A 7500-nucleotide genomic window follows, 5' to 3' on the forward strand; every position below is an offset into this window, starting at 1 on the left:
CTAACCCTAACCCTAACCCTAACCCTAACCCTAACCCTAACCCTAACCCTAACCCTAACCCTAACCCTAACCCTAACCCTAACCCTAACCCTAACCCTAACCCTAACCCTAACCCTAACCCTAACCCTAACCCTAACCCTAACCCTAACCCTAACCCTAACCCTAACCCTAACCCTAACCCTAACCCTAACCCTAACCCTAACCCTAACCCTAACCCTAACCCTAACCCTAACCCTAACCCTAACCCTAACCCTAACCCTAACCCTAACCCTAACCCTAACCCTAACCCTAACCCTAACCCTAACCCTAACCCTAACCCTAACCCTAACCCTAACCCTAACCCTAACCCTAACCCTAACCCTAACCCTAACCCTAACCCTAACCCTAACCCTAACCCTAACCCTAACCCTAACCCTAACCCTAACCCTAACCCTAACCCTAACCCTAACCCTAACCCTAACCCTAACCCTAACCCTAACCCTAACCCTAACCCTAACCCTAACCCTAACCCTAACCCTAACCCTAACCCTAACCCTAACCCTAACCCTAACCCTAACCCTAACCCTAACCCTAACCCTAACCCTAACCCTAACCCTAACCCTAACCCTAACCCTAACCCTAACCCTAACCCTAACCCTAACCCTAACCCTAACCCTAACCCTAACCCTAACCCTAACCCTAACCCTAACCCTAACCCTAACCCTAACCCTAACCCTAACCCTAACCCTAACCCTAACCCTAACCCTAACCCTAACCCTAACCCTAACCCTAACCAACCCTAACCCTAACCCTAACCCTAACCCTAACCCTAACCCTAACCCTAACCCTAACCAACCTAACCCTAACCCTAACCCTAACCCTAACCCTAACCCTAACCCTAACCCTAACCCTAACCCTAACCCTAACCCTAACCCTAACCCTAACCCTAACCCTAACCCTAACCCTAACCCTAACCCTAACCCTAACCCTAACCCTAACCCTAACCCTAACCCTAACCCTAACCCTAACCCTAACCCTAACCCTAACCCTAACCCTAACCCTAACCCTAACCCTAACCCTAACCCTAACCCTAACCCTAACCCTAACCCTAACCCTAACCCTAACCCTAACCCTAACCCTAACCCTAACCCTAACCCTAACCCTAACCCTAACCCTAACCCTAACCCTAACCCTAACCCTAACCCTAACCCTAACCCTAACCCTAACCCTAACCCTAACCCTAACCCTAACCCTAACCCTAACCCTAACCCTAACCCTAACCCTAACCCTAACCCTAACCCTAACCCTAACCCTAACCCTAACCCTAACCCTAACCCTAACCCTAACCCTAACCCTAACCCTAACCCTAACCCTAACCCTAACCTAACCCTAACCCTAACCCTAACCCTAACCCTAACCCTAACCCTAACCCTAACCCTAACCCTACCCTAACCCTAACCCTAACCCTAACCCTAACCCTAACCCTAACCCTAACCCTAACCCTAACCCTAACCCTAACCCTAACCCTAACCCTAACCCTAACCCTAACCCTAACCCTAACCCTAACCCTAACCCTAACCCTAACCCTAACCCTAACCCTAACCCTAACCCTAACCCTAACCCTAACCCTAACCCTAACCCTAACCCTAACCCTAACCCTAACCCTAACCCTAACCCTAACCCTAACCCTAACCCTAACCCTAACCCTAACCCTAACCCTAACCCTAACCCTAACCCTAACCCTAACCCTAACCCTAACCCTAACCCTAACCCTAACCCTAACCCTAACCCAACCTAACCCTAACCCTAACCTAACCCTAACCCTAACCCTAACCCTAACCCTAACCCTAACCCTAACCCTAACCCTAACCCTAACCCTAACCCTAACCCTAACCTAACCCTAACCCTAACCTAACCCTAACCCTAACCCTAACCCTAACCCTAACCTAACCCTAACCCTAACCCTAACCCTAACCCTAACCCTAACCCTAACCCTAACCCTAACCTAACCCTAACCCTAACCCTAACCCTAACCCTAACCCTAACCCTAACCTAACCCTAACCTAACCCTAACCCTAACCCTAACCCTAACCCTAACCCTAACCCTAACCCTAACCCTAACCCTAACCCTAACCCTAACCCTAACCTAACCCTAACCCTAACCCTAACCCTAACCTAACCCTAACCCTAACCCTAACCCTAACCCTAACCCTAACCCTAACCCTAACCCTAACCCTAACCCTAACCCTAACCCTAACCCTAACCCTAACCCTAACCCTAACCCTAACCCTAACCCTAACCCTAACCCTAACCCTAACCCTAACCCTAACCCTAACCCTAACCCTAACCCTAACCCTAACCCTAACCCTAACCCTAACCCTAACCCTAACCCTAACCCTAACCCTAACCCTAACCCTAACCCTAACCCTAACCCTAACCCTAACCCTAACCCTAACCCTAACCCTAACCCTAACCCTAACCTAACCCTAACCCTAACCCTAACCCTAACCCTAACCCTAACCCTAACCCTAACCCTAACCCTAACCCTAACCCTAACCCTAACCCTAACCCTAACCCTAACCCTAACCCTAACCCTAACCCTAACCCTAACCCTAACCCTAACCCTAACCCTAACCCTAACCCTAACCCTAACCCTAACCCTAACCCTAACCTAACCCTAACCCTAACCCTAACCCTAACCCTAACCCTAACCCTAACCCTAACCCTAACCCTAACCCTAACCCTAACCCTAACCCTAACCCTAACCCTAACCCTAACCTAACCCTAACCCTAACCCTAACCCTAACCCTAACCCTAACCTAACCCTAACCCTAACCCTAACCCTAACCCTAACCCTAACCCTAACCCTAACCTAACCCTAACCCTAACCCTAACCCTAACCCTAACCCTAACCCTAACCCTAACCCTAACCCTAACCCTAACCCTAACCCTAACCCTAACCCTAACCCTAACCTACCCTAACCTAACCCTAACCCTAACCCTAACCCTAACCCTAACCCTAACCCTAACCCTAACCCTAACCCTAACCCTAACCCTAACCCTAACCCTAACCCTAACCCTAACCCTAACCCTAACCCTAACCCTAACCCTAACCCTAACCCTAACCCTAACCCTAACCCTAACCCTAACCCTAACCCTAACCCTAACCCTAACCCTAACCCTAACCTAACCCTAACCCTAACCTAACCCTAACCCTAACCCTAACCCTAACCCTAACCCTAACCCTAACCCTAACCCTAACCCTAACCCTAACCCTAACCCTAACCCTAACCCTAACCCTAACCCTAACCCTAACCCTAACCCTAACCCTAACCCTAACCCTAACCCTAACCCTAACCTAACACCTAACCCTAACCCTAACCCTAACCCTAACCCTAACCCTAACCCTAACCCTAACCCTAACCCTAACCCTAACCCTAACCCTAACCCTAACCCTAACCCTAACCCTAACCCTAACCCTAACCCTAACCCCTAACCCTAACCCTAACCCTAACCCTAACCCTAACCCTAACCCTAACCCTAACCCTAACCCTAACCCTAACCCTAACCCTAACCCTAACCCTAACCCTAACCCCTAACCCTAACCCTAACCCTAACCCTAACCCTAACCCTAACCCTAACCCTAACCCTAACCCTAACCCTAACCCCTAACCTAACCCTAACCCTAACCCTAACCCTAACCCTAACCCTAACCCTAACCCTAACCCTAACCCTAACCCTAACCTAACCCTAACCCTAACCCTAACCCTAACCTAACCCTAACCCTAACCCTAACCCTAACCCTAACCCTAACCCTAACCCTAACCCTAACCCTAACCCTAACCCTAACCCTAACCCTAACCCTAACCCTAACCCTAACCCTAACCCTAACCCTAACCTAACCCTAACCCTAACCCTAACCCTAACCTAACCCTAACCCTAACCCCTAACCCTAACCCTAACCCTAACCCTAACCCTAACCCTAACCCTAACCTAACCCTAACCCTAACCCTAACCCTAACCCTAACCCTAACCCTAACCCTAACCCTAACCCTAACCCTAACCCTAACCCTAACCCTAACCCTAACCCTAACCCTAACCCTAACCCTAACCCTAACCCTAACCCTAACCCTAACCCTAACCCTAACCCTAACCCTAACCCTAACCCTAACCCTAACCCTAACCCTAACCCTAACCCTAACCCTAACCCTAACCCTAACCCTAACCCTAACCCTAACCCTAACCCTAACCCTAACCCTAACCCTAACCCTAACCCTAACCCTAACCTAGACCCTAACCCTAGACCCTAACCCTAACCCTAACCCTAACCCTGACCCTAGACCCTAGACCCTGACCCTAGACCCTAACCCTGACCTGACCCTGACCCTGACCCTGACCCTGACCCTGACCCTGACCTGACCCTGACCCTACCCTGACCTACCCTAACCCTGACCCTGACCCTGACCCTGACCCTGACCCTGACCCTGACCCTGACCCTGACCCTGACCCTGACCTACCCTGACCCTGAACCCTGACCCTACCCTGACCCTGACCCTGACCCTGACCCTGACCCTGACCCTGACCCTGACCCTGACCCTGACCCTGACCCTGACCCTGACCCTGACCCTGACCCTGACCCTGACCTGACCCTGACCCTGACCCTGACCCTGACCCTGACCCTGACCCTGACCCTGACCCTGACCCTGACCCTGACCCTGACCCTGACCCTGACCCTGACCCTGACCCTGACCCTGACCCTGACCTGACCCTGACCCTGACCCTGACCCTGACCCTGACCCTGACCCTGACCCTGACCCTGACCCTGACCCTGACCCTGACCCTGACCTGACCCTGACCCTGACCTGACCCTGACCCTGACCCTGACCCTGACCCTGACCCTGACCCTGACCCTGACCCTGACCCTGACCCTGACCCTGACTCCTGACCCTGACCCTGACCCTGACCCTGACCCTGACCCTGACCCTGACCTGACCCTGACCCTGACCCTGACCCTGACCCTGACCTGACCCTGACCCTGACCTGACCCTGACCCTGACCCTGACCCTGACCCTGACCCTGACCCTGACCCTGACCCTGACCCTGACCCTGACCCTGACCCTGACCCTGACCCTGACCCTGACCCTGACCCTGACCCTGACCCTGACCCTGACCCTGACCCTGACCCTGACCCTGACCTGACCCTGACCCTGACCCTGACCCTGACCCTGACCCTGACCCTGACCCTGACCCTGACCCTGACCTGACCCTGACCCTGACCCTGACCCTGACCCTGACCCTGACCCTGACCCTGACCCTGACCCTGACCCTGACCCTGACCCTGACCCTGACCCTGACCCTGACCCTGACCTGACCCTGACCTGACCCTGACCCTGACCCTGACCCTGACCCTGACCCTGACCCTGACCCTGACCCTGACCTGACCCTGACCCTGACCCTGACCCTGACCCTGACCCTGACCCTGACCTGACCCTGACCCTGACCCTGACCCTGACCCTGACCCTGACCCTGACCCTGACCCTGACCCTGACCTGACCCTGACCCTGACCCTGACCCTGACCCTGACCCTGACCCTGACCCTGACCCTGACCCTGACCCTGACCCTGACCCTGACCCTGACCCTGACCCTGACCCTGACCCTGACCCTGACCCTGACCCTGACCCTGACCCTGACCCTGACCCTGACCCTGACCCTGACCCTGACCCTGACCCTGACCCTGACCCTGACCCTGACCCTGACCCTGACCCTGACCCTGACCCTGACCCTGACCTGACCCTGACCCTGACCCTGACCCTGACCCTGACCTGACCCTGACCCTGACCCTGACCCTGACCCTGACCTGACCCTGACCCTGACCCTGACCCTGACCCTGACCCTGACCCTGACCCTGACCCTGACCCTGACCTGACCCTGACCCTGACCCTGACCCTGACCCTGACCCTGACCCTGACCCTGACCCTGACCCTGACCCTGACCCTGACCCTGACCCTGACCCTGACCCTGACCCTGACCCTGACCCTGACCCTGACCCTGACCCTGACCCTGACCCTGACCCTGACCCTGACCCTGACCCTGACCCTGACCCTGACCTGACCCTGACCCTGACCCTGACCCTGACCCTGACCCTGACCCTGACCCTGACCCTGACCCTGACCCTGACCCTGACCCTGACCCTGACCCTGACCCTGACCCTGACCCTGACCTGACCCTGACCCTGACCCTGACCCTGACCCTGACCCTGACCCTGACCCTGACCCTGACCCTGACCTGACCCTGACCTGACCCTGACCCTGACCCTGACCCTGACCCTGACCCTGACCTGACCCTGACCCTGACCCTGACCCTGACCCTGACCCTGACCCTGACCCTGACCCTGACCCCTGACCCTGACCCTGACCCTGACCCTGACCCTGACCCTGACCCTGACCCTGACCCTGACCCTGACCCTGACCCTGACCCTGACCCTGACCCTGACCCTGACCTGACCCTGACCCTGACCCTGACCCTGACCCTGACCCTGACCCTGACCCTGACCCTGACCCTGACCCTGACCCTGACCCTGACCTGACCCTGACCCTGACCCTGACCCTGACCCTGACCCTGACCCTGACCCTGACCTGACCCTGACCCTGACCCTGACCCTGACCCTGACCCTGACCCTGACCCTGACCCTGACCTGACCTGACCCTGACCCTGACCCTGACCCTGACCCTGACCCTGACCCTGACCCTGACCTGACCCTGACCCTGACCCTGACCCTGACCCTGACCCTGACCCTGACCCTGACCCTGACCCTGACCCTGACCCTGACCCTGACCCTGACCCTGACCCTGACCCTGACCCTGACCCTGACCCTGACCCTGACCCTGACCCTGACCTGACCCTGACCCTGACCTGACCCTGACCCTGACCCTGACCCTGACCCTGACCCTGACCCTGACCCTGACCCTGACCCTGACCCTGACCCTGACCCTGACCCTGACCCTGACCCTGACCCTGACCCTGACCCTGACCCTGACCCTGACCCTGACCCTGACCCTGACCCTGACCCTGACCCTGACCCTGACCCTGACCCCTGACCCTGACCCTGACCCTGACCCTGACCCTGACCCTGACCCTGACCCTGACCCTGACCCTGACCTGACCCTGACCCTGACCCTGACCCTGACCCTGACCCTGACCCTGACCCTGACCCTGACCCTGACCCTGACCCTGACCCTGACCCTGACCCTGACCCCTGACCCTGACCCTGACCCTGACCCTGACCCTGACCCTGACCCTGACCCTGACCCTGACCCTGACCCTGACCCTGACCCTGACCCTGACCCTGACCCTGACCCTGACCCTGACCCTGACCCTGACCCTGACCCTGACCCTGACCCTGACCCTGACCCTGACCCTGACCCTGACCCTGACCCTGACCCTGACCCTGACCCTGACCCTGACCCTGACCCTGACCCTGACCTGACCCTGACCCTGACCCTGACCCTGACCCTGACCCT

The sequence above is a fragment of the Anolis sagrei genome, chromosome 8 (assembly GCF_037176765.1).
Source record: "Anolis sagrei isolate rAnoSag1 chromosome 8, rAnoSag1.mat, whole genome shotgun sequence".
NCBI lineage: Eukaryota > Metazoa > Chordata > Lepidosauria > Squamata > Dactyloidae > Anolis > Anolis sagrei.